Source organism: Mus caroli, unplaced genomic scaffold (assembly GCF_978045245.1).
Source record: "Mus caroli unplaced genomic scaffold, Mus_caroli_1 scaffold_3, whole genome shotgun sequence".
NCBI lineage: Eukaryota > Metazoa > Chordata > Mammalia > Rodentia > Muridae > Mus > Mus caroli.
This window is the reverse complement of record NW_028227258.1, coordinates 12,914,526-12,940,230: the sequence shown is the minus strand read 5'-3', so window position 1 is coordinate 12,940,230 and position 25,705 is coordinate 12,914,526.

Sequence of the window (25,705 nt, the reverse complement as noted above, 5' to 3'; positions counted from 1 at the left end):
TAGCTATACCTGGAGAGCCAAGGCTTGAAGGCATCTTACCAGTGATACACGGTCTTCATATCTGCACTGTGCTAGATTGACTTATTCAATAAGCATTTAATGAACACCAAGGACCTATCACTTTTCTGATTGATAAATGCAATGGTATATATTGTCAGCTTCACAGGGTCTAGCATCATCTTGGAAACAAATCTCTGAGCTTGTCTGTAAGGGATATTCTAGAGTAGACTTACTGAGCTTCATCTCAAGTGTGGTAGCACCATTGGGTGGCCAGCATCCTAGACTGTACAAAAGAGGAAGCTGAACAGAAACACTCGCTGCCTTTTGTTTCCTGACTGCGGATGTAGTGTGGCCATACCTGAAGCATCTCATGCTGTGGTCTCCTAGAAATGATGGATGGTACCTTCACACTGGGCCAGGACAAACCCTTTCTTCTTTAGGATGCTTTTTTCAAAGGTAGTTTTTCAAGGCAATAAAAAAGTAACCAAGACAATAAATTACAATATTTTTAGTTTACAACTTTGTCACAATTGACTTGCAAATTGTCTAGCAAACTGCAAACTGCAAAGTAGATTTGTTGGCTTCTAGTCAGTCCAATATTTCTGTGCCCAACATGGTCTTTAGTACATTTGTGCGTCCAACTTAGAGTCTTTAAAAAGCTTTATAGTGGCAACATTGATTTTAGTTCCTTTCTGTTTCTAACTTAAAAGAGTTGGGAAAAAACATTTTATAAGAAGGCAGTCTTCCATATGCACATGCCATTTGGAAGGGGAGTGGCAGAGATGGCTGCAGGTAAGATATTACAATAGAGCAGGAACATTTATTCTTCCCATTCCTCACAGTGTGTGGGCTGGATGGAGTGGGGAACTGGGTGCTTCTCAAAGTTTGCTTTTGCTGTTCATCTGGAGGGATTTTGCCTCTCTCTGTGCTTCTAGTTCCTGTATGTAAAAATGTCACCACACACACACACACACACACACACACACACACACACACACACACACACATTCTCAGATCAACTTGGTATGTAGGGCAGGAAACCAAAACCTCATTTACTTAGGTCAATTTTCATGGCAGACAAGCAAAACTGCTTGTAAGAATCATCTAATACATGACGAAAAGCCCTCCTTACCTCTGTGAGGAAGTTAAAGATGATTTATTATCATATATTCATTGGTCTTTATCTCTTCGAGTGTCTGAGCTAGACCCCAAAGTAAAAGAATCATCCCAGTTGCGTTGATCAACGAGACCAGTTATTCTTTGGTCACTATACATTGGTTAAGCAACTTGTTAGGCCTCACACTGGGACCTAGGATAACAAAGATGGATTAGGTCTACTTAACAGTCATTGAATTATTCACAGTCTAGTAAGATAATTCATGTAGCTATAGTTCTTTGTGAGCTCCTATAGTCTTCCTCTTTAGTACCCCATGTGTTAGTGCCCATACACCTCAGTGAGTCGATAAAAAGCAACGTGGCTTATTTGAACAGCAAAGTGTCTTGTGCAACTAGCTAGGTATTTCTGTGGGGGCTTATATGTGCATATGTGTGCACACACATGTAGAGGCCAGAGATCATCAGCTCAGGTATCCTTTTCATGTTTGAGGCAGGGTATCCCACTACTGCCTGGACTCACCAGTTCATGTGGAATGGCTGGCTAGGGAGTATGAGGGAACTGACTGCCTTTCTATTCTTGGCCATAGAATGACAACTGTGTTCTACCATGCACAGCTTTTTATGTGGGATATTGGAATCAAACTTAGATCCTCATGTTTATGTTTCAAATACTTTACTGACCAAGTCTTCTCTTTAGGCTCAAGGCAGTTGTTGACTTTCACAATGGAAGTTTTGTTTGGAAGGCTACCATTTATCAGGTTCCCCATTTATTGCATAGCTTCTGTTCTCTACTCCCTAGCCTTAGACTTTAACAGAGGAGGTATTTTCTGTTGCTCCCAGGACTCCAGGAATTCTCCTTCTAGAAAGAATGGATAGAAAAATCTCTCTTTCCATATAAACACACAGCAATAAATAATACATCAAATCCCAATAGAATCACTACCCGCCACTTATCATTTTAGGATGGCCAACGTGTTATTAATTAGCAAAAGACATGCTTGATATAACATTCCCAGCAATGTGCCCTTTTCTTCTTCTAGCTAAGTGTTTATGTAAAATGCTTTGTTTTTATGGTTAAAAATCTTATAATCACATTCTCTTCATGATCACAAAATACCATTTGGCTTAAAGAGCTGATGTTTTCTCTGGTAACTTCCACACGGCATCTGCTCAAACTACTGCATTAATTTGCTAAATGATTATGCCTTTGCACTTGCCTTGTGGAAACCTATCTTTTGCTAATTCCCATTTCCTAAAACTTCAGCGAGCTACCGCGAAACTCCAGTCTGTTCCATCTGGCAGGGGCTTTGTTTCCCAAGTGGCTGTGTGCTACTGTGGTTGCTGTGTGTGGGGTCAGAGTCCATAGGACATTTTTTTATTTTTTAAAGTTTGCCCAAGTTTTAAAACATGATATATGTGATTTAGAAGAGCTTACATCAACTTCTTCCTAGATATTCCAGTTTTGAAAAATGGGTAAACTGGGCTAACCCTTTTATATTACTATTGTGGTGTGAAGAGTACAGTGTCCACTATGGAATGATTTCTTAGTCTTTACTTAATTTTAATGCTATAGTTTTTATCATAGAACAAATACAAGTCTTTGAAATCAGATACAATGCTAACTATGTTATTAGGTAAGCTTGTTGCTTGAAGAGATTTCCTGATTTGCTAAATAGAATATTTATTAAAAAACAGCATGTTATGATCCTGATGTTATTATAATGACTGCTTTAGACACCATATGTAGTAAATGTATTGTGGGCTCTCATACCAAGTCATAATCTTGAAGTCCTCACATCTACAGCATCCTTCTTGGTCACCCATCTCTTGTTCAACATACAGATGTTTTTAGTACTATAGAAGGTTTTTGTGTGTGTGTATGAAACTTTATTGAGAATATCTGCTATTTACTAGTCATGAGACGCTTTCATAATTATTTCCTCTGCAGATGTACGTGTAAATGTTTTAATTGAGAATATTTTATCCTTAGATACTTGAGAGTGTCTCTATTTTGTGTCTTGTGTGTCACCTTCCTGGAAGCATGCTTGGGAGCCTACCAATGTATGCATGTGTTTGTTCATTCTCTCAACGGTGTCTGTGTGTGTTGACTGTGTGGAAGGCAGTGCTGTGGGTATTTCATATAATTATTGAATAAACCAAATGCACACATCTTTTCTTATGATGCTTACATTCCCCAAAAGGGAAGACAGACAGCAAAACCTGTAGGATGTTATAAATTATGACAGGTATATTTTGTAGATAAACACAGCACACAAAAAAAAAATCTTGACCCAGGGGATTGGTTATGGGATGGGACTGAAATGTAACACGGGGTGATTAAGAAAGTCTCATTGAGAAGGTGACATTTACACACACATTTAAAGTTACTTAGTCCAGTTTTTTTAAATTTACATTTCCTAAGTTCATAAAACTGTGGCACTTTGAACTTGTTTGTTTCTCAAAATGCAAGAATCCTCCCATGGCCTGTTCTGCTTTTGCCTAACTTGGAATCTGTATGGTTTAAACTTGTACCTGGCTTGTGCATGTTGTCACATCTGCTGTGAGTTCATATGTGCAAATGCTCTGCTGGGTCTGGAAAACAACTTCCTTGAAGTCATCCACAGCCTCTGGCTCTTAAACATCATTCTGCCCTGTCTTCCACAATGAACTTTATGCCTTGGAAGGAGGGGGTGGGTAGTAGAGATGAGGAGAGCATATGATATAGGTGTCCCATTTAGGGCTAAGCATCCAGCAGTGTCTTATTTTATGCACCTTGTGCAGTTGTAGGTCTCTATGTCAGTCAACACGTTCTGCCAAGAGAAGCTCTTTAGATGAAGGCTGACAGGTGGATTGGCCTATGGGTACAAGGATAAGCCTTTAGGAGTTAATCTTATGCCTGTTTACCAGAATAATAAGAGCAGGTTCTTCCCCAGAGGCTTTTAACTGTCTATCCATAGTTCATTGGCCCTAATAACAGTGCCAGATATGGGTTTCAAACTGTGAAATGGGCCTCGATCCAATTAGAAACTGGTTGGTTACACTCATGACATTCATGCCATTATTGGACTAGCAAACATATCTTGTCAGATTGGTTGTCATTGTAGCTTGCAGAATTCACAGCTGGGTAAGACTGATGGCTATTTCTCTCTCCTTTTTAGTGTACCCAGCATCTTCCTACACTATGAAAGCTTGCCTGTGGGGATGAAGCTTCCCAGTGAATACCAGTTTGATTTCTCCGTGTCTTATGAGTCAAGTATGTGCTATCTCAGCAATGGAATCTCACTGTTGGTTCACATTTGTTACAACTGATAAAGTGCCATTGTCTATCAAAGCCATAGATTACAGCGGAGTCATAGTTCATGCATTGTTTATTTTATGTACACTGTATAAGTGTTTTGTCCTCCATGAGTTTTGACAAATGTGTAATTCTGTGGTGCATTATATATATTGTATATAAATTGTGTATTGTACAGTCTGTGAATTTCAACAACTCTCTGGCATACATCCATCTTTATTGTACTACACAGAAGAGTTAGACTGCTCTGTGTCCTGCCTACCTATCCCCCTCCCAATCCCAGGAAATACCGATATTTCTCTCTTTCTCATAGTTTTACCATTTCAAGATCGTCATGATTAATACAGTACAAACTTTTCAGATGAGATTCTTTAACTTACCAATATGCATTTACGATTTCTCCATGTCTCATTCTTTTTCCATAATAAATCAAGTTCCACTGTGTAGTGTAGGATGCTTACCTGGTTTGTGAGACTGCCTTTACCCAGCTTTGAGCCTGTGGTTCTTGATTAAAGGAATAAGCTGGAGATTCCCACCTGGTCCATTTTCAGGGCATTACTAACCCACCACAATCAACACAGGTGTAGCGTCAGACACCAAGAAAAGACCCTACAGTGAGACCCTTTGGGATTATTTAAACCATCCAATCCTAAGTGGCGCTGACCCCACCTTCTCTCCTCTCTTTGGAAATCATAGACACACATCCACCTTTGCTTTTCTCCTGCCTTGTAAATGACCATGTTGTTTCTCCTGACTCAGCAGTGTGTGTGGTTTCCTCCCTAAGGACCCTAATTATAACTCATTTACAAGTTTTATAACACGACTCTCTCTGTCAGTCTGTGTATGGTTTCAGCAGAGCTCACCCATGATAATAGGCAAAGCACATTGTATAAACACAGCTTGTGTTGACTTCCGTTTATTGGAAACTCTGTCAGATGATTTTAACTCTCAGCAACCATGAATAAAGCTGCTAAATACATCCTCAATCAAAACCTGTGTGTGCAACTTTTTAAAGTAAATACCAAAGAAAGTAATTGTTAAATTGAAAAGAATTTTGTCTTGTAAGAAACCACTAAACTGTTTTCTCCAGTGTTTGCCATTTTCCATTGCTATCACCAATGGATGAGAGTCCTCATTGCCTTACAACCTTGTCATCACTGGGTATTGTCAGAGTCTGGGAGTTAGCTATACTAACAAAAATGGAGTGGTTGTCATGGTTTTGGATGTTATGAGTGCCCCCCAAAGACTCACTTGCTCAAAGCTAGGCTATCAGAGTAGCCTTACTAAAAGGTGATGGAACCATTATGCAAATGGGTCTAGAGGGACATCTATAGATCATTGAGGGTATGTTCTGGAGTTTGTTCTTACAGGACTCTTTGTTATCTCTCAAAAACACTGTTGTAAGAGCCTGAATTTGCACCCAGCAGGTAGAGGTACTTGAAGCCAAACCAGTTGACCCAAGTTGATCCCATGTCTCAAGGTAAAAGAACAGAGCTGACTTCATCAAGTTGTCACCTAACACCCATACCTGCTCCATGTTATGCATGCGCTCATGCCTTCCACCCCCCTTTCACCACCCCTCTCTCTCACACACAGAGGCACACATGTGTGCACATATGCACCCATGTGCGCCCATATGCTCAGCTCACTGCACAAAGTATGAAAAGCAGAGTTTGGCTCACTTATCCTGCTTTTGTTCCTGGTTTAGAATCCAATGCTTGTTTACCCTGAAGTGTGTTTCTACAGTTGTCATCTGTCATATCCCATGCAGCAATGTCTGCTGAATCTGTTCTATGCTCTCTATACTGCCCACCACCATGAGATGAATTTACCATTCCCTCTATAAGCCAACAGTCTGATTTATGTGGTAATGAAAAGCTGACTGTCACATGACTGCCACACCGCTGTCCACTGTTGTTTAAATTTCCAACTTGCACCTGCTAGGACAATGCTCATCTTTCAGTGCTTGCTTTCTGTCTCTGTGCCATTTGGGGTGAGTGAGTGTTTATCTCATTTGCTTGGTTTTTAAAAGTTGTATTGTTAATTTTCATATTGTTAAGTGTTAAGAGATGATTGGGTAAATGTTAAGTGTCTTTTATGTGTCTTCTCTTTGCAGACTACTCTCTGCTTCTCTGAGCTTCCTAGTTGTGTTCTTATAACTGATTGCCTTCTGTAGCAATTTTACGTTTTTTTAAAGTTTTTTTTTTTGTAAGTATTTATTGATATAGTGAATTGGGGACTACTAACTACTAATTTGTATTACTGTAATACTTCACAACTTACCAGATGCCAAACAATCAACCAACCAATTAAATACTTAGATTTATTATAATTTTTGACACAGAGAAGATATAATGGCAATAAAAAGCCTTGATCTTCTTCAAGAGAATCATAGCTTATTCTGAGTCAGAACTAATAAAGATACAGGGCTGGATTTGTGGTACTAACTATCGGTAGAAATTCAGAGAACTGGCACCTGTGTGGATACAGTTACTGAGAAAAAACTTATGATGTCACAAGGGCTGGCCTTGATTCTAGGGTCAGATACTTTGTGGCCAAGTGGCAAAGAGTAAACACAACGTTTCTGTAAAGTTTCTTTCTATTGAGTGCTTCGAGCACGATATACACTCTGTTATATGGCTAGTTCTTAAGGAGACAGAGCACACAGCTTCCTGGTAAGTCAGTTACATGAAAAGAAAGACCAGAAAGATTTGACTTTGTATGTAAAATATCATTTTTATTTTGTATTTATTACTATTATAGAAAGCATTTTATGTTTTAAGAAGTACTAGGGCAATGTACCTAATGGATGGGTATAATTAATATAAACTCTAATTTATAAACCTTCTCATGTAAGTGTTCATTCATTCATTTGAGAGATATTTCATTTTCTTGTTGAATAAATATATATTGGGTTCTTCTCCATGATAATCATTATGCAGGATCCTGGGCCTAGAAGATGAGTAGGCTATAATCTGTCTGAAGTAAGTCAGAGCCAGTGGCTCTGTGCACATCAGTGCCCTCCGTTCAACATTATTCATGCCATTTCCTACATGAGAAGAGAGTGATGGTGGACCAAGAAGACTGTGGGGCACTGGCTGTGTGGGTAGAAAACATTTCTTTCTCTTTAACTTGTCTTCATCCTTCTCATTCCCTCCTGAATTTTACACAGTGGCTTTAGGAGGACAGAACCAGCAGGTGTCCTCAGGGCACAGCAACTGGGAGACTGTATGGATCTTCCAAGGATGATTCATTGTAGGTAGGATGCTTTTCTGTATGGAGTGTTTGGGCCTAAGTGAGGTGAGAAGATCTGTCCTACAGGAATGCGCTGCAGAGTAGGGGAATCAAGGCTCAAGCATGGTAGGAGAGAGTCTAGGACTTATGCAGAGGCAGCAATTGTGACATGCAGGAGGAGAAAATGAAGCAAATACAAGAGGAATACAGTGAGGAAGATTTCTGTGGCTTTGTTTTTAAGCATTTTTCGGTCATAGGAGGTAATCCCACATATTGAAATGAGAAAATAAGAATGGACTTTGTATGGCGTTAGAACTGAAGTTACCAAAGTAAACTCATGCATGAATTTCACTCTCCATGTATGCATAGAAATAAAGATCTCTCTCTTCCCCATCTCTCCCTCCCCCATGTGTGTATGTATGTGTGTTAGTTCTGCACACTGTGTGCACTGATGTTGCCTAAGTGCAGTGAAAACCAGTTGCGATGAACATAGCAAGTATCCAGAACTTTTGCCTGATTCTTCACAGGCAGGGCTGTTCAGAGATGAGCCTTCACAATCTTGTTCCAGAAAGCAGTATAATATCCAGTGATGAAAGTATGCCAAGCACACAGATTCCATCTGGAAGATGGTCCCATTGGTCAATTCTGGGACAAATTGGGGCATTCAGGTCATCATCAAGAGCAATAAGATTCTTACTTCTTTGGTAAAGCAAGTCAAGACCCACACCAAAGCAAACAAATGAAGAGAAATGAAAAGGGGCGTGTAGGGTCTGGTGAGCTTCTTGCTGTGTTCACCTCATAGTAGGGAATCCTAAAAGCTACGTGAGATACATGTTCAAGAGCAAAGGAAATGCAGCTTTTGCTTAGCAAGACCCACTTATATAGAATTAAGTCAATCCTATGAAAGGAAGACATCAGTCTCTCAAACACAACACAAATGAAGCATTCAGCAATCTCAATGCACCAGTATCTCTCAGCCTTAGGAATCAAATATTTTCATGAGGAAAAACGTCCCTAAGTTCTGGCAAGGCCATACAAAGAAGTTTCTTCCTCTATGCAACCATTCAATGGAGATATCAAAGAGAAATACTGAAGTATTCATTTTAGCAGTATTTGAAATGGGTTAAGCCATGTGTGCATGAAGATGTGCAATGGATTACACAAGCAGCATTTCTACAAGGTGGTTGAAGATGTAAAGATGAGGAGGAAGATTAGACAGAACCTAAAATAGGGAACACTGGATAAACACGTTCTTCAAAACCACCAAGGTCACGGAAGTCAGGAAAGCATGGGGGGTCCAGACACATGGGATGGTATCGGGGTAACATAAAGTGTGGTGAGATTCTGGATTAGAGCCTTCTGCTAGGAATGAAATCTTTGTGAAACTGAGGAAATAAATAAGATTTATAAACTAGATGGGAACACTGTATCAATGTCAATTTCCCTGTGCCAATTGTTGTGTCAGATAATATGGGGCAATACATTTTTATAATACATAATGGCATTGTCTTTGTTTATGAGGTACATACTGTGTGATGGTTGGTCTGGACTGTGAACTTGACAACTTAGAATCACCTAGGAGATACATCTCTAGAATATTGTGAGGGTGTCCCCAGAGAAGATAAATGAAGGAGGGTGACTCAGCCTCAGGATGGGCACTATCAAAGGGTGGCAACAGTATAAAGACTTTTGGAAGTGTGTGTGTGTGTGTGTGTGCGCGCGCACGCGTGTGTGTGGTCACCTTTGCTTCTTCCCAAGAAGATGTGTCTGTCATTGCTGCTGCCACCCTTCACTAACACAGGCTTTCTTTAGCCTTTCACAGAGGACTCAGTACTAGCATCTTCCAGGTTTTCAATGCTCAGTCAGGATATCTGATGCTTCTAGACTCATGAATGGTGAAGCTACAGGGTTTTGCAGACTACCCAGACCTTTGATCTCTCTCTCTCTCTCTCTCTCTCTCTCTTTCTCTCTCTCTCACACACACATATACACGGCTTCTTAACTTTCTTGATGTTGTGATAACCCCAACCTCAAAAGATTTCATTGCTACTTCATAACTGTAATTTTGCTACTATTATGTATCACAATGTAAATATCTGGTATGCATGATATCTGATATATGTTCCTGTGTACATATTTTTTTTTTTGAGTTTTTTCGGGAAAGGGTTTCTCTGTGTAGCTCTGGCAGTCCTGGAACTCACTTTGTAAACCAGGCTGGCCTTGAACTCAGAAATCCACCTGCCTCTGCCTCCCGAGTGCTGGGATTAAAGGCGTGAGCCACAACACCCAGCTCCTGTGTACATATTCTATTGATTCTGCTTCTTAAGAGAACTTTGACCAATCTGTGTAGCATAGTGTTTACACTGTGAGCTATCATTAGTAGCACACTATCAGATGGTTTAGGGAAAACACTTTTTTGTGTGGCACTGCAGTAGCTTAGAGAGGTTTTTCCTTATACAGATATTTGATTTTTAAGGTAACAAGACTGAGAAATACTGGTCCTTTAAGAGGGATTGGTGCTTTTTTTTATTGTTGTTTTGAAAGACTGAAGTCTTACTTTCACAGTACTTGAGTTGGTTTCTATAGAAATGGGTTTTGCTAAGTGAATGTCACACTTCCCATGGCCTTACACATGCATCTCACTTAACATTTAAGTTTTTCTGTGATTAGCTGAACACAATGAGGTGGAGAGACAGAGAGAGAAACAGAGAGAGACAGAGACACACAGACAGAGAGAAACAGAGATACAGAGACACACAGAGATACAGAGACACACAGAGAGACAGAGAGAAACAGAGAGAGAAACAGAGATACAGAGACACACAGAGAGACAGAGACACAGAGAGAGACACATGGAGATACAGAAAGGCAGAGACAGAGATATAGTATGAATTAGAAACATTGTATATGAATAAGTAACATTGTAATATAGTATGAGAAAGAAACATCGAATGATCCTCAAGTCCATCATGTTAAAGTCTTTGCAACCAGCTTATAATATAGCACTGTTCAAATATAGGGGTGAATGTATAAAGTTAGATCGCTGTGCATCCTCCTAAATGCGGTACTGGGCTCCTCTGTGCTCTCCTTTTCTCCTCCCCACCTCTTGCTTGTAGCAATCATGAAGCAAACAATCCTCTTTCATCACATGCCCCATCAAGGACCGACCATGCTGATCCAGGCCCCATACAAAGGGCCAAGCACCTATGAACTGAAACCACGGAACTGTGAGCCCACATTAGCTACGTCTTCTTTGAGGTTGACTTGCAGGAGGTGTTCTTTATAAAACCAGAAACCCAATGAATGCAAATCATCTGTAATCCTGATGGAGAAAGCATTTGTAGAAAACACAGCACTAGGGGATTGCCTGAAACAGCTCTCCGTGAACAGCTGCTTCGGGAACCTTAGATCTGAGGTCTAGGCCTGGTGTTGTACGTTTGCAGCGAAGTGTCCTCAGCTGAAGCACTGTTTCTTCATAGGCAGAGTGGACGTTGAAATCGGTATCTTCCTGCTCTGAAATTCAAGCCTGTGGTTTCACCGTAACCTATTATGGCTCAACCCCAGCTCTGAAGGGTTGTTGTTGTTTGTTGTTGTTTACAAAGTTCTTTGCATCTACCAGCCCCAGGGAATTCTGTGACTAATGTATCCCAGTTTGGCAGCTAGGCCACTGTGTCTCCATTTAATCCACCTCAGGCAGCCAGGATTAGTGTTTCTGATGCACTGAGCTCTGGAAAGGGAGCAGACCCTGGCTTAACAGTTAGAGATAAATCCATGTTCTCTTCTGTCCTGTCTAATTCCAGCAGCAGGAGTTGATGCTCACTTGGGAACTTGCCACCGAGAACATTCCCTTGGAGGGCCTCCAAATGTTAATTCTGGGGATGATGGCAGTTCCAGGCGGGGCTGAGCCAGATGGGCAAGACTGGACATTCACAGGCGTCTCATTGCGCCACACTAAGGCCTGTCTGAATTTTAGAACACACCAAGAAACACTAAGCAAATTCCACAAAAATATGGACCAACCACACATAAAAATAGTCACTGCAATTGACATTTAGCCAATGGAAATTTATGCACCATGGTGGGCTGAAAACCCTCTCTGTTTAATAATAACCAGATACAAGAGAATGAAAACAGGATGCAAGGCTACTGAAAAATAAAGACAGGGACCTGTGTGTTGGATACGTTATGTAGTGTCAGCTTTTAGTACCAAATGCAACAGATTTTATGCATCATTTAATTGAGGTATTTTCTACCAGTTGTTTATTATAACAATCGGTAGTGATATTATATGATTAAAAGGAACACCAACAGTAATTAGGGTCCCTTTGCCCAATTACCAAAGAGCCTGACACATAATTTATGCTCAATAAATACTTGTAGAATGAAGTCGTGAAAGAATACATTCTCCTGTGACTATTATTTTCATGGAGGTAGACTTAGGCAGCTATTTTTAAAAAATGTAAAATTTGGGTTTTCTGTAGAATTCTAAACCAGATGGAGATCAAGTAAGAATTTATTAAACCTAATAATAAAAATTTCAAGTGAAATAAAACATACATTGAGAGATCATTTTATTTCCAGTGAGAATTCTGTTTCTCTTTTTATTTTTTTAGCTCTAAGATAGGAGTGCATGAATGTGTGTGTGCGTGTGTGTATGTGCGTGTATACACATACATGCATGCACACACATACACACATATGCACATATACTCATACACACATGCACTCACACATACACACATGCCACACACTCATGCACACACATACACATACATGTGTGTTTTTGCATATGTGTGTGCATATGTGTGTATGTCTATGTGTGTGCATGTATGTGTGTGCATGTGTGCATGTGTATGTGTGAGTCTTCCTTATTCCTTCATATCCACTCCCCCAATCCAGCAGGTAAGAGTACCATAAGTTGGAATGATGTTCTCTTATGTGCCCACTGAGATTTCTCCACTACAGCTCAATGCTGCTACGGGAATGATGGCTTCCTTATAAAGCTTGGGTAATGAATAGCCCCAGATTTATTTTCACATTTATTTAGGACAATCTCCTCACTGTCACTGTGCCAACCTCACCAGCACAACTTGATGCAGCATATAAAAAGCACAAGCTTTGGAGAAAGAGAAGAAAATGCCTGGCCTGCAATATTTGCTTTGTCACTCATGAGTCTCATGTCTAGGACAGTTTTTGAGCACATCTGAATCTCCTTCTTAAGTCTTGGTGGTTGTCCTAGTGAAAGAAAAGCAGGTATTTGTCATACTAATTATCTGACACTTAGTAGGTCTAAAAGTTAATTGCCATTTAGGTAATTTTCTGTGGGCCTTTTAACTTTCATTCATTTGAATGCTCTTGCTTGTCCCAACTCTTTCCTGGTTTCTCATCACTTCTCACTCTCACCTCCAGCAAATCAAACGCCAGCTCCCTGTGCAGATGAATCATTTCTACAGGTCTGCATCTCTTTGCTGATGATATGAGGAAGGCAAAAATTTCGGATTCTCTGAGTAACCCTACGGTGCCTTCTGCCAGAACAGAAGTCTCCATTTGTTTCCTGACGACATCAGTAATGTCTAATGCTTAAGCTTGCTTTTAATATCAACTTGTCACAAATTAGAATCACCTGAATAGGGAGTCTCACTTGAGAAATGGTCTTAATTACCTTAACTGATGTGGGAAGATCCACCCCAAATGTGAATAGCATGTTCTGCTGGCAGCCCAGATGCAGGGTCATGGCAGCCCAGATGCAGGATCACAGCAGCCCAGATGCAGGGTCACAGTAGCCCAGATGCAGGGTCATGGCAGCCCAGATGCAGGGTCACAGCAGCCAAGATGCAGGGTTACAGTAGCCGAGATGCAGGGTCATGGCAGCCCACATGCAGAGTCACAGTAGCCCAGATGCAGAGTCACAGTAGCCCAGATGCAGGGTCATGGCAGCCCACATGCAGAGTCACAGTAGCCCAGATGCAGGGTCACAGCAGCCCAGATGCAGGGTCACAGTAGCCCAGATGCAGGGTCACAGCAGCCCAGATGCAGAGGCACAGTAGCCCAGATGCAGAGGCACAGTAGCCCAGATGCAGAGTCATGACAGCTCAGATGGAGAGGTCATGCAGCCCAAATGCAGGGGTCATGACAACCAAGATGAAGGGATCGTGGCAGCCCAGATGCAGGAATTTGCCTTTCACTGGCTTGGCCTACCTTGTCATCACCAAGCTACTCCATCCTCTCCTGCTAGGAATGATTCCTTTGCTAGCATAGGAACAGGGATCCACAGGTTTCCATTGTTGACTAAGGAAGAGCAATATCTCTCCAGGAAGTTCCATTAGGACTGCTGAGGCACCCAGCCTCAAGGACTGGCAATGGGCCTCTCTGACTTTTCCCATCTTGCAGAACTCCAGGGACCATTTCAGGACTTTTGTTCCTGCTCGTTCTGATGTGAGGAAGCTGGTATCCAAGCCTTATTATCACAGATGAACTCCAACTTCACCGCCCTGAGAAGTCGTCCCAGCTTTGCTACCTAAATTAGTACCAGCATCATCCCGTTCTGTCTTTTAAATCAGTTTTGTATTCCTAACACATGCACATTTGAGACGATTTTGTTTGTGTAAAATCCGTAACTTCCTAGAATGAGGGGAGTCTGTTTCCTTCATGGAAAGCATCTCCAGCGAGTTCTAGGAATGGCTCAGAAAAATCTCTCAGAAATGGGATGGAATGGAGGACCACTGACGGATACTCTGAGGTCATCGCACAGTTTGATAAGGAAAGGGCTGGGAAACCTCTGTCTCCGGAAGATGCTGAGACGGTTTGTCTCTATCCAGAACCAGAAACAATGGGGTAACAGGTTCAGTTTATTATTGAACATTATGATGCCTCAGTAGGAACTTACAAATTGTTTGTGATCATCCAGAACTGATCATTTTATCACTTTGGTTTATAGGAAAATGGGTAATATTGTGATATGAGGCTCTTACATAGGAAATGTGCAGTTTTAAAAAAAGTACTCTACAGTAATAGCTCCCTCTGAAAAATCACACTTTTAGGAATGGATAGACATAGATTGTGATCCCACTAGAGACACTCAAATATCAGATCTTTCCCTGAAGCATGCTCTCACACTCTACTGTGGCTCCACTCTCCCAGTAAACAGATAGAAACAAAGCCTCCCAAAATGTAGGCTTGAGATACAGAAACTTGAATGATCAATTTGTTCTGCTTATATCTACACTGCCCCCCAAAATAGGTAGGTCTGCTCCAATTTTCTTATTCTTTAAATTGGAATCGTGATAGTACATACATCATAGAACCTGGGGTCTGAGCAACTAATGACATAATAAATAATGTGATTACCATGAAGCCATCGTTAGACAATTATTAACATAAAAATGGGGCTCTGGATACCAAGAACTGAAGAAAGCAGCCCTCACACACTAAAGATTTGTCTTGGTTTCTTTTCTGTTGCTGTAATAAAATACTTTGAGGAAAGAAACATAAGGGGAAAATGATTTATTTTGGCTCACAGTTCAAGATACAGTCCATCATAGTGGGACTGTCAAGACAGCAGAATTGTGAAGCAGCTGGTCACAGTGAATGCACAACAGAAAGCAGAGGGTGATAAATACATCTATTGTGGCTTAAATGAGAAATATCCTGCATAGGATCATTTATTTGAAACGTCTTTCCTTGTTGGTGGCTGTAGGCTTATATTTTTCAAAACCTTACTTTATTAAGTTACTTAAGTGCTTTAATCTCCCTTCTACCCCACCACCCACCAGAGGAAGTGGAAAGGAAAGATTAATTGGGCAAAGGATATTGAGAACCTGTTTAGAAATAGTTCTTTGGAGTGAATAAAATCTTCATTGTCAGGATATTAGCAGCTCAGTTCACACATCAGCAGAAGTAGCTTGATCCACACTCAAACACCATTCTTGAATCAGCAACATCAGTTTGATCTAGAAGAAACTGCAAGGCTCTGCCAAATGGTCTGAGTCTGCAGAAGCTGCCAAAACACCACCAGAAGTTCTTTGGTGGTTTTCCTCTCTATGAAGTCACACACACAAAAAAATGATGACCAACAAAGAGTGGCAAGGTGGACCAATGCCACACAGCATCATCTACTGTCTGTTGGGTTATATTTATACCCTTTCTCAAAATCACGTCTTCTTTCAAGCATCTACTCTAACAAAATATCACGTGCCCCCTTTCCAGACTGCTTATTGAAAAACACATGTCTGTTCTCAGCAAAACATCCCCCACATATCTGCTTCAGCAAAAACATCCTCTCATAAGACAGTTTCCAGAAAAACATCAGGCCAATTGGCAGAGCCTTGTAGTTTCTTCTAGATCCAACTGCCTTTGCTGATTCAAGAATGGTGTTTGAGAGTGGATCAAGCTACCCCTGCTGACACAACTGAATTGCAGAAGAAACCAGAAGTTTCCATTTCAGATGGAGCTGTTTGTGGAGGATATGGAACCTTTAAGAGGTAGAGTTTTGTTGAGGAAGTATGCCACTGGGTATAGGTTTTGAATTTTGCAGTCTCGTTCTACTTCATGTTTTTTTCTGCTTCCTGCATGTATATGAAAATGAAATTACTCAGATTTCTGCTCCTGTTGCCATGCCTTCTCTGCCACAATTGAACTCATCTCTCTGGAACCATAGCCTAAATAAACTGTTTCTTATTTAAATTGTATTCATCAGAGTGTTTTCACAGCAGCAGAAAAGCAACTAAAAGAGCATCTATCCTAGTTCTGTTTTCTACTCATATACACACCAGGATACTTTCCCCAGGGAACGGTTATACCCATGATGGGCAAATCTCAGATCAATCAATGTAATCAAAATAATCCCTCACGGATATGCTAAAAGGACAACCTCATCTGCACAGTCCCTCATACAGACTTCCTTCCCTAATGATTCTAACTTCTGCCAAATTAACAACAGTAACCATTCCAGTGTTTTTCTCTAATATGACTTAAAGAAATAAAGAAATAAATTTCCTTTAAGCAGTTAACATTTAACCACTTTAAGTCCTTTAAGCATTTAATATTAAGGCTCACAGAACACTTGGCATTTCTATGGCTTATTCAGTATTTCTGATCTCCTCTTCTAAAATGATTCCTAAGCCTTGGATGCAGGAGTTGAATTGTAGATCTATCCCTTGGGACTGGTGCCTTAGGGTTGGATTGCAGTGAAGAGATAGCATGACCACAGCAATTCTTATAGAGGAAAAAAATTCACTGGGGCTGGCTTACAGTTTCAGAGGTTTAGTCCATTATCATCATGGCAGGAAGCATGGCAGCATCCAGGCAGACATGGTGCTAGAGATGAAGCTGAGAGTTCTACATATTGATCCACAGGAAGCAAGGGGAGACTGTGTCACACTGAGCATAGCTTGAGCATAGAGGACCTTAAAGCCCACCCCCACCCCCACCTCCAGTGACACACTTCTGCTAACAATGCCACACCAGCTCCAACAAGGCCATACCTTCTAATAGTGCCACTCCCTATGGCCAAGCATTCAAACATATGAGTCTATGGGGACCATCACAACGGGGCTTCATAACTCTGTATTTTGTTTGGTTGTAGTTTTCTGTAATGGTCCCATCTGCTGCAAAGTGGTTTGTGATAAAGATCAAGGACTAAATTGTAGATATAAGGACAAATATTTAGATACAGTTAAGGATTATGATGGTTTAGTGAAGTGCAGTTTTCCAAGACCCACAACTTCACTGGCCCTAAGGTTGTGTCTTTTAGGAATATCAGAAGTTACACCTATAAAGTCTCACCAACATGACTGCCTAGACATGAACCAAAGAAGGACGCCAACAAGAACAAGCATGCCAAAGAGGACGGGGGAGGGGGGAATCCATGAGGTCTTAACCTTACACAAGGAACTGTAGGCAACTGAGGGATTCTGGGAATGGAATAAAGAGTTTCCTAGAGAGGAACACACCAATTGACTACTCAGTACCAAGGATAGCCCTGAGAATAAATATACAAGTAACATTATATAGACTGAGCAGGTTTTACTTAGGGTTGTATTTAGAAATAATCTATCTATCATGTATCTATGTATCTATGCATCTATCTATGTATGTATCTCTCTACCTATGTATCTATCTATGTATCTATCTATATATCTGTGTATTTATCTATGTATGTACGTATGTATGTATGTATGTATGTATGTATCTACAATTAATGAAAAAAGAGGCAATGGATTTGAAAGAGAGTAAGAACAGTTATACGGAAGGGCTTGGATTCATGAATGGGGAGAAATAGAGTAATAATACTATAATCTCAAAAAAAGAAGTAATTAAAATACATTAAAGATGCTATAAGTCTGTGGATGTGCACATAGCTTTCCAATATACAGGTATGAATGATGCTACATCTCAATTCTATTTTTGAATCTAAGACATCATTATTCTCATAGCTTTTGTTATATGCAGCTACCTGACATTGTCCTGTTTCTGAATGAGTCTTGCAGATTTTCTTTGTGATACAATGATTATGTTTCCTCCGTTACTTCAGTTTAGATGTTAGGACAGTTTGCATAAGCTTCCTAATAAAACAACTGTTGTTGTCTCTTAAGTTGTATGAGAGGAGTGCTCTCAGGTCTTGCTTAGGGAATGGTCAGGTCAGATGTGAGGTGAACTCCTGTGGAAGCCCCACACATGGAGATGTTGAGAACTCATGTCCCTTCCTTACGCCTTAGCCATTTTATAGCTTGACTCGTCTTTCCTTTAGTTATGATCTCTATCAGGTGTGTGCTGACCTCACCCAATAAGCACAATTATTAGTGCTGCTATTGGTGGAGCACTGGATTTTGTTTGGAGGAATAAATAAATGGATTAATTCATTTGTGTGTGTGCTTATACACACACACATACACACACATATATGATAAACATACATATGCAAATCTTACTATTTAACTGAAAGTTTTCAGTGTAGAAATAAGAAATATAACATAGCTTGGCAGGTGGCATAGCCCCTCATCCTTGGCTATGCAGGAGGCTCATGCACAGTGTGCCTTGACCCTAGAAACTCCAGATCGTGTAGACATGTGTGAACAAGTGCACATTTGAAGTTGGGACTTCCAAAAGAGTAAGTGGATCCATGAGCATGCCTCTGAAATAATCTCATCTTAACTACTGGAGGTAGAAATTCCTCAGCAATGATTTTTCCTCCTCTAGATAAATCTTATAGCTGTACAGGAAGTGTCCCAGCTGAGCTCTGCAGTCGCCATGCACGTGTGGTGAAAGAGAGAGGGGGGCAGGAGTGAGTGATTAAGAAGCTGATATCAGTCCAACGGAAACCATTTCTTATTTCTTGACTATCCTGGCTGCTCACAGTAAAACATGCTTTCCTAAATTGCACATCAGTTGTGTGCAGAGTGTGGGGGGGTGGAAGGCCTAAGCTGCGCTTCTTTCTTTCTTTTGCTTTCTTTCTTTTCTTTCTTTATTTTTTCTAGTAGAAAACTAGGAAATGAGTCATAAAACATTAATACCGCCTTAAAATAACCTAGGGGAGGGTGATCCCAAGATGAACCTTAGTACAGCACTGGGGGGAGGCTACACCTCCAGAGGAGAAATTTCATTAGTGAGGACTTGCCCTTTCCCATAGAGAGTTCCGGGTTGCCTTCTTGAGGCTGGGAGGGCTGGGTGGTGCTGACTGGGGATCTTGGCTGCTTTAGACATCTCTGCAGCTCTTCGCAGAACTGGAAAGAAGTGAAGAAGGAAGGAAGGAAGGTCCCTACTCTACACAGAAGCATTCTGACACATCAGTTGGGGCCGTTCCCAGGTCCCTGAAACCTCCCCTGATTTAGGAGTTCATTAATTCAGACACGTGGAAACGTAGGTGGAGGCAGGTAGAAGGGATGAACAGTGTTTAAATACTAGCAAGGCCTCTGCCGTCAGATAGACCAGGATTATGATATCGTCTTTATTAACCTTGACCATGAACATTTATTTATCAACTCCAAGGCCGCCTCCTTGTCTGCAAAACTAGGATGAAGACCATCTGATTCTAACGTCATTTTCAGAATTAAATGAGATGAGTACACAGTAACCCATGACTAAATATAAAGTCTTCTTCTCTATTCTTAAATTACTTTAAATTCTCATCTCACCAACTGTAAAAATAAATAAATAAACAAACAAACAAAAAACAAAAAAAGAACAACTCTAGTTTTCTGTTGGATTCATATCCTCCAGTTATTTCTGAGACGATCGATAGAAATACTTTCACGTTCCTCCTGTTAACCCTGGTTGTCATCCCACTGAGTGATTTCTGCTCCAGAAAACTGGTCTAACCTCATGATATGAGACAGTAATGTGCTGGCCTGGAATTAGAATGAAGCCACAGCTGGCTTATACATTTCCTCTAGAAGGAGCTTCTACGTGAGGAGAAGGCCTTTGAGTAAACTAGAAAACAGTGTTTTCCAGGGAGACTTGGCCCCTTACCAAGACCCATGGCTTGTTGAGAGTAACAGCACAAGCTAGATTTCATTTTTAGCCTTCTCTTTCAGCTGCGTGCTTTGAACAGTAAAAACAGCACAACTCCGGACAATATTTCAGACATTCCCTGAACATATACAACAAAAGACACCCTACAGCAACTATAGCATGAACAAACCAGAATTTCTTTCCAGCTCATATGCAAGAAGATACGCTTTCTGGTTTTGATCTGACCACAGGTCAGATCTGACCCTAGGTCTTTCTGTCCCACAATCTGACGTGTCTGTGTTTTAGTCTGGTTCTCTGCGGCTGGGATTAATAACATGCCCAAAAGCTATTTGGGGGAAGGAAGCGCTTATTTCGGTTTTGACATTACACATTATGACCAAGAGAAGCCAAGGCAAGAACTCAAGGAAGGCACTGAAGCAAAGACTACAGAGAAACAGTGCTGGCTTGCTCAGATACCTTAGACAGGACAGGCTTTCCTGCCCAGGAAATGTACCATTCATAGAGGGCTGGGTCCTCCTTCACCAATCAGTAGTCAAGACAATGTCACATGGACAAGCCCACATGCCAATCAGATGGAGACAACTCCTCACCTGAGATTCCTCTTGCAGGGACTCTCGCTTGTGTTAGCAAGCACAGTTAGGTCTCCACAGTTGTCCAGACTGGCCTGGAACTCCTGCCTCAGCCACCCAAGTGGCTGGATTAGAGGAGTGTTCCGCCACACCACGCAACACTATTATTTTGTCTTTCTTACTTACTATGAACACTTCCTGTGACAGCTGTCGAGTTGACGCCATCTTGGCTGAAGCGCTAAGTAGTGGGAAGCAGAAAGGGATGAAGATAAACATGCTCCCTCTGCACACAGGGACGGTGTTACTTAAGTTTAGCTGACCACACTTTCCTGGGAAAGAAACTGAGAAATGTTCACTTTTCAGCTAGACACATGAGGAGCGGAGGACATGGACGCTCAGCTAAGAAGTTAGCATTTTCTCAAAAGGCTCTTCTCGTGCTCGGTGTTACTGTGTTCTAAGCATGTACCCAGTAAACTTCCTTCCCTTAACTACCTCCCCCTTTGACTGAGAGCCTGACTTAATAAAGTTCAAGAGAATGCAGACAAGGATGCAGAGGCCAGACTGTCGTGCCCGGGAGGTGTTAGGGAAGGACACCGCAGCTCATTGTCACACTGCCTGCTCTCTAATCGCTGGATGTATGATCATTCCTAGCTGTAAGACCTTTGGGACCTTTTCTCCTAACCTATCAGAGGTCTTTTTCTCTAGTCTGGAACATGATAGGCCTGTCATAAGCACTGAATGAGATCATAGGCATACACTCTATTGTGTGCATGATGGGTGTATTCTTGCAAATGGCTGCACTATACCAGCGCACACAGGATCTGAGACACTCCTGGCCTTTAGTCTCTTGTAGGTATCCTTCATAAGAGTAATGTCTTGTCCTCACTCTGTAATGACATCTATGGGGTCTTGCCTAATGTCAAAGGTCAACCAATTCTTACCTTCACAGTTGGCTTGCTCTGCTGCATTTGAGAGCTGTGACTATAATTTTTATTCTTGCTGTCAACATGGAAATTTCATTTGCTTACATTGCTCACTGCCAGTCATCAAAACTGCTTGCCAGAAACAAATGGCAGAAGTAAAATCCACACAGGAGTAAGGACTGGAGAAGGGCTCCGCTGTGAACGGCACCTGATTTCCAAGCTCACCTGCTCTGTGAGCTGCCGGGGCTCACACATCTTGCCGGGGCTCACACATCTACCCACACGGTTTTATGGAACCTAGAGAGGATGGGCAAATAGAAGTGCTTCCATTTTTTTTTAAATTTTGAGGAAGCAGAGAAAAACATATTGAGTTATTACTATGGTAGATGAAGCATGCACAATAAATATAATTTATATAAACGATTCCTATATGATAAGCCAATATATACAAATGCTACCAATTCACTGAAAACTTTCAGGATAGAAATAAAAATAATATAGCTTGGCAGATAGCACAGGCTACCCCACACTCCCACCTTGGAGGCTGGTATAGGAGTGTGCCTGGATCCTAGTAGCTCCAGACCATCTGGGTAACAGCTCCAACAGTGTCTCAGAAATGCGAATATAAAGCGTGCTACCCATATCTGCCAACAGTGGTCCTTGTGGTGCTTCCAAGCTCTTAGTCTCACTTGACGGACCTTGCTTCCCTCTCTGCAGGCTCTTAAGCAGAGTAGGCTCCACTCCTGGTGTGAATGTGTCTGCCCCCACACTCTGGATTCTCACTCCAGACCCTCACCTGTCTCTGCCCTCAGCATGTGAGATCGGTGGTTTTTCCCTCTGGCTCTGTCTTCCTATCTAAGCATGACAGATAGAGGGGGGGGGAGAGAGAGAGAGAGAGAGAGAGAGAGAGAGAGAGAGAGAGAGAGAGAGAGAGAGAGAGAGAAAGAGTTCTTTGCTCATCCTGGAGTGCAGCCTGAACTGTGTTGTTCTGACAAGACAATCACAAAGTTTAGAGCACGTTGCTTGGGAATCGCTTTTGCTCTAACCTAAGTAATACCATGTGTGGGCTCCAAACCCCAGACCAACTCCTCTTTAGAAAAAGCATAGCTCCAGCTTCACATCTGCAAGAAGATAACAGCCAAGACCTGCATAGTCAGCTGCAGTAGTCATGAAAACACTCACGTCTTAACCTACAGCTTGAGCACACTCGTGATGTCACAGGATTTTTTTTTCCACCTCAAATCAAAGTATGGATAGGAACTGGGTTTACACTAGTAATAGCCAAATTTCTGGTTAGTAACATCAATCCTCTTGCTCTTAAAGGCGTCTCCAAGGTTTTGATATAAAAAAAGAACTGGAAATTATCAATCACTAGCGAATTAGATTCCTTTTGCTTAGATAGAATATACAAATTCATTCCCAGGATACTAAGGTCACACAGAAAGACCTTGCCAATGTTTGCCTTCATGATAAATATTAAAACAGTCATTCTTGTTTCTACTTGCTTTGCTCTAAAAGTGGATGTCCAGTGACTTTAAGTCAAGGACTTCTGGAACTACAGATGAGGATATTGGGTAAAATCGGGAGTATATAAAAGAAAAGACCTACTTTAACCACAAAAGACCGCCTACATGGTACTTCCTTGCATTCAGGGCAAAGAGAGAAACTGTGTTTCAAGCATGAGGTCCAGCACACAGGCGTGTTGGGAGAGCAGAGCTTTTGTGTCAGCATTGTCTGTGAGGTATTTGCCAATGGGACCTTCTGGGAAGACCCTGGGAGGCATGGGGATAGATAAGTCTTAAGAGCAGGCTGAGAGAAGTGATACCCACACGTCCCAGAAACTTATTTCTTCTAAGGACTGAGGAATTAAAAGGCAACCTTGGGCAATTGTAAGAGGAGCTGGGCTGAAGGGAGGATCTTCCCGGAAGGAATCCTAGTTAGATATTAGGATGTCCTTGGACGTTGGGCTTGCTTCCTGAAGTATTTTTTTTTTATTAGATGTTACAGGGTGATTCACCATTTCCAGCCGGCAGGATAAAGGTCAGAGGAGCAACCAAGAGCTGCATGGGACCTTTAGAAATATCTTCAGTGAAAATGGTTTTTTGACTTTTGTCAATTACAGAGATGTGTATCACTGTCTTAGGGGTTGCTGTTGGGAAGAGATGCGATGGCCATGGAAACTGTTCTAAAGGAAGACATTTGATTGGAGATGACTTACAGTTCAGAGGTTTACTCCATTGTCTTTAAGGCAGAAAGCATGATGGTATGCAGGCAGACATGGTGCTGGACAGGTAATGGAGAGTTCTACATCCAGGTCAGGAAGAAGAGAGCCACTGGGGCTGGCTTGGACCTATGAAACACCAAAGCCCAACCCCCACTGACACACTTCTTCCAATAAAGCCACATTTACTCCAACAAAGCCACATCTCCTAAAGCTACTCTGTAAGCTTTCAAATATGAGTCTGTGGGGGCCATCTTATTCAAACTGTCACACCCACTAAATATTAAAATGTCTTTTTAAGTTTTTAAATATATACACTTAAATATTTATTTGTGTGTGTGTGTGTGTTGTGATGTATATGTGTGTGTGGTGTGCATGTGTGTGTGGTGTGATGTGTATATATATATATATATATATATATATATATATATATACATGTGTGTGTGTGTACTCGCGCGTACAGTTACCTTCACATGCTGGAAGAGGACACTGGACCTGATGAAGCTGGACTTTCAGGCAGTTGTGAGCTGCCAGACCTGAATGTTAGGTTCCCCTAGAAAGGCAGCAAGCTCTTCAGTGCTGAGCCTTCTCTCTAGCTCCTTTCCTCCCCTTCTCAAACATTTAAAGTAAAGGTAATATAAATACAAATCAGATTTTGATTAATAAAAATTACCCATACATTTTCACACTTTTTTCTTTGGTCTTACTGATGCTATGCATGTGACTGTAAAGTATGTCTGAGATTTTGATTGGTTTTGTTTTTCAAGACAGGGTTTCTTTGTGTAGCCCTGGCTGTCCTGGAACTCATGTTATAGACCAGGTTAGCACCAAACTCAGAGATCTGCTTGCTTTTGCTGTTGGGGTTCTGGGATTAAAGATGTGCACCCCCCACTGCCAGCCTATGAATTCTTATATAGTCCTCCTCTGAAAATGTAGAAACCAATTCTCCTTTCCTTGAGTGAGAGCCATACTCGGAGAATCAATTTTAACAGTAGAATGTTCTGGAAATAAAAATACATGACTTCTTAGCTTTGGCCACAGGAAGATTTGTGGCTCTTCTCTGCTCTCAAGCAATCTGGCTGCCATTTTGCAGCATGTGTCCCGCGTGTCAAGGCAGTAATGCTTCTTAGCAAAAGACAAAGAGGAGGGGTTTCCTGCGTCAGCCGTGAACGTGAGCCCCTAACAGAGACCCGTCCCATGCTCCAAGCAGCTGACACTTGAAGCCCAATTCATCGGCTCCAGCATGGCCCCGGAATAAACCCCCATCCAGTAAGCCACTCCCACAATCCTGACTGCGGAAACTGACGTAAGAAATGATTATTGTTTCACGATAAACTTTGGGGGCGAGGCAATTTAGTCACACAGTGACAGGCAGCTAACACGACGTCATTTTTTTGGTTTATCAATCTTTACTTCTCTCCTTTCTCCTCTGCTGCAGAGATGATTTTCGTTGCTCTGTAGGTCCAATGAAAAGCGAGTCACCATGGCTCCCTACAGTTTTCACTGTACGGTGGAGACACTGAATGATATAGAAAAGACTAGCAACACCAACTGTGGAGCCGAAATATCCCGGCTCGAATCCTCTCTGTGCAGCATAGGATGTACCATTTTCCTTGGGCTTAGTTTTTCTCCACTGTCCCAGGAACAGGGTGGCATCACATGAGTCACTGTAAAGACTAAATGAGGAACTGTGTACATGAGGACTGACAGAGTGTTTGCTCCACAGTTCGTGTTGCAAAAGAGAAAGCTAAATCACTACACCACAGGACTAACGGCAGCCACTTCTAACGATGCCAGCTGCACTGTGTTTATTCATCTTCCTATTCTTCATAGCAGGTTATCTTGACATTTTCCCATTATAAATAAAACAGTGATAAAT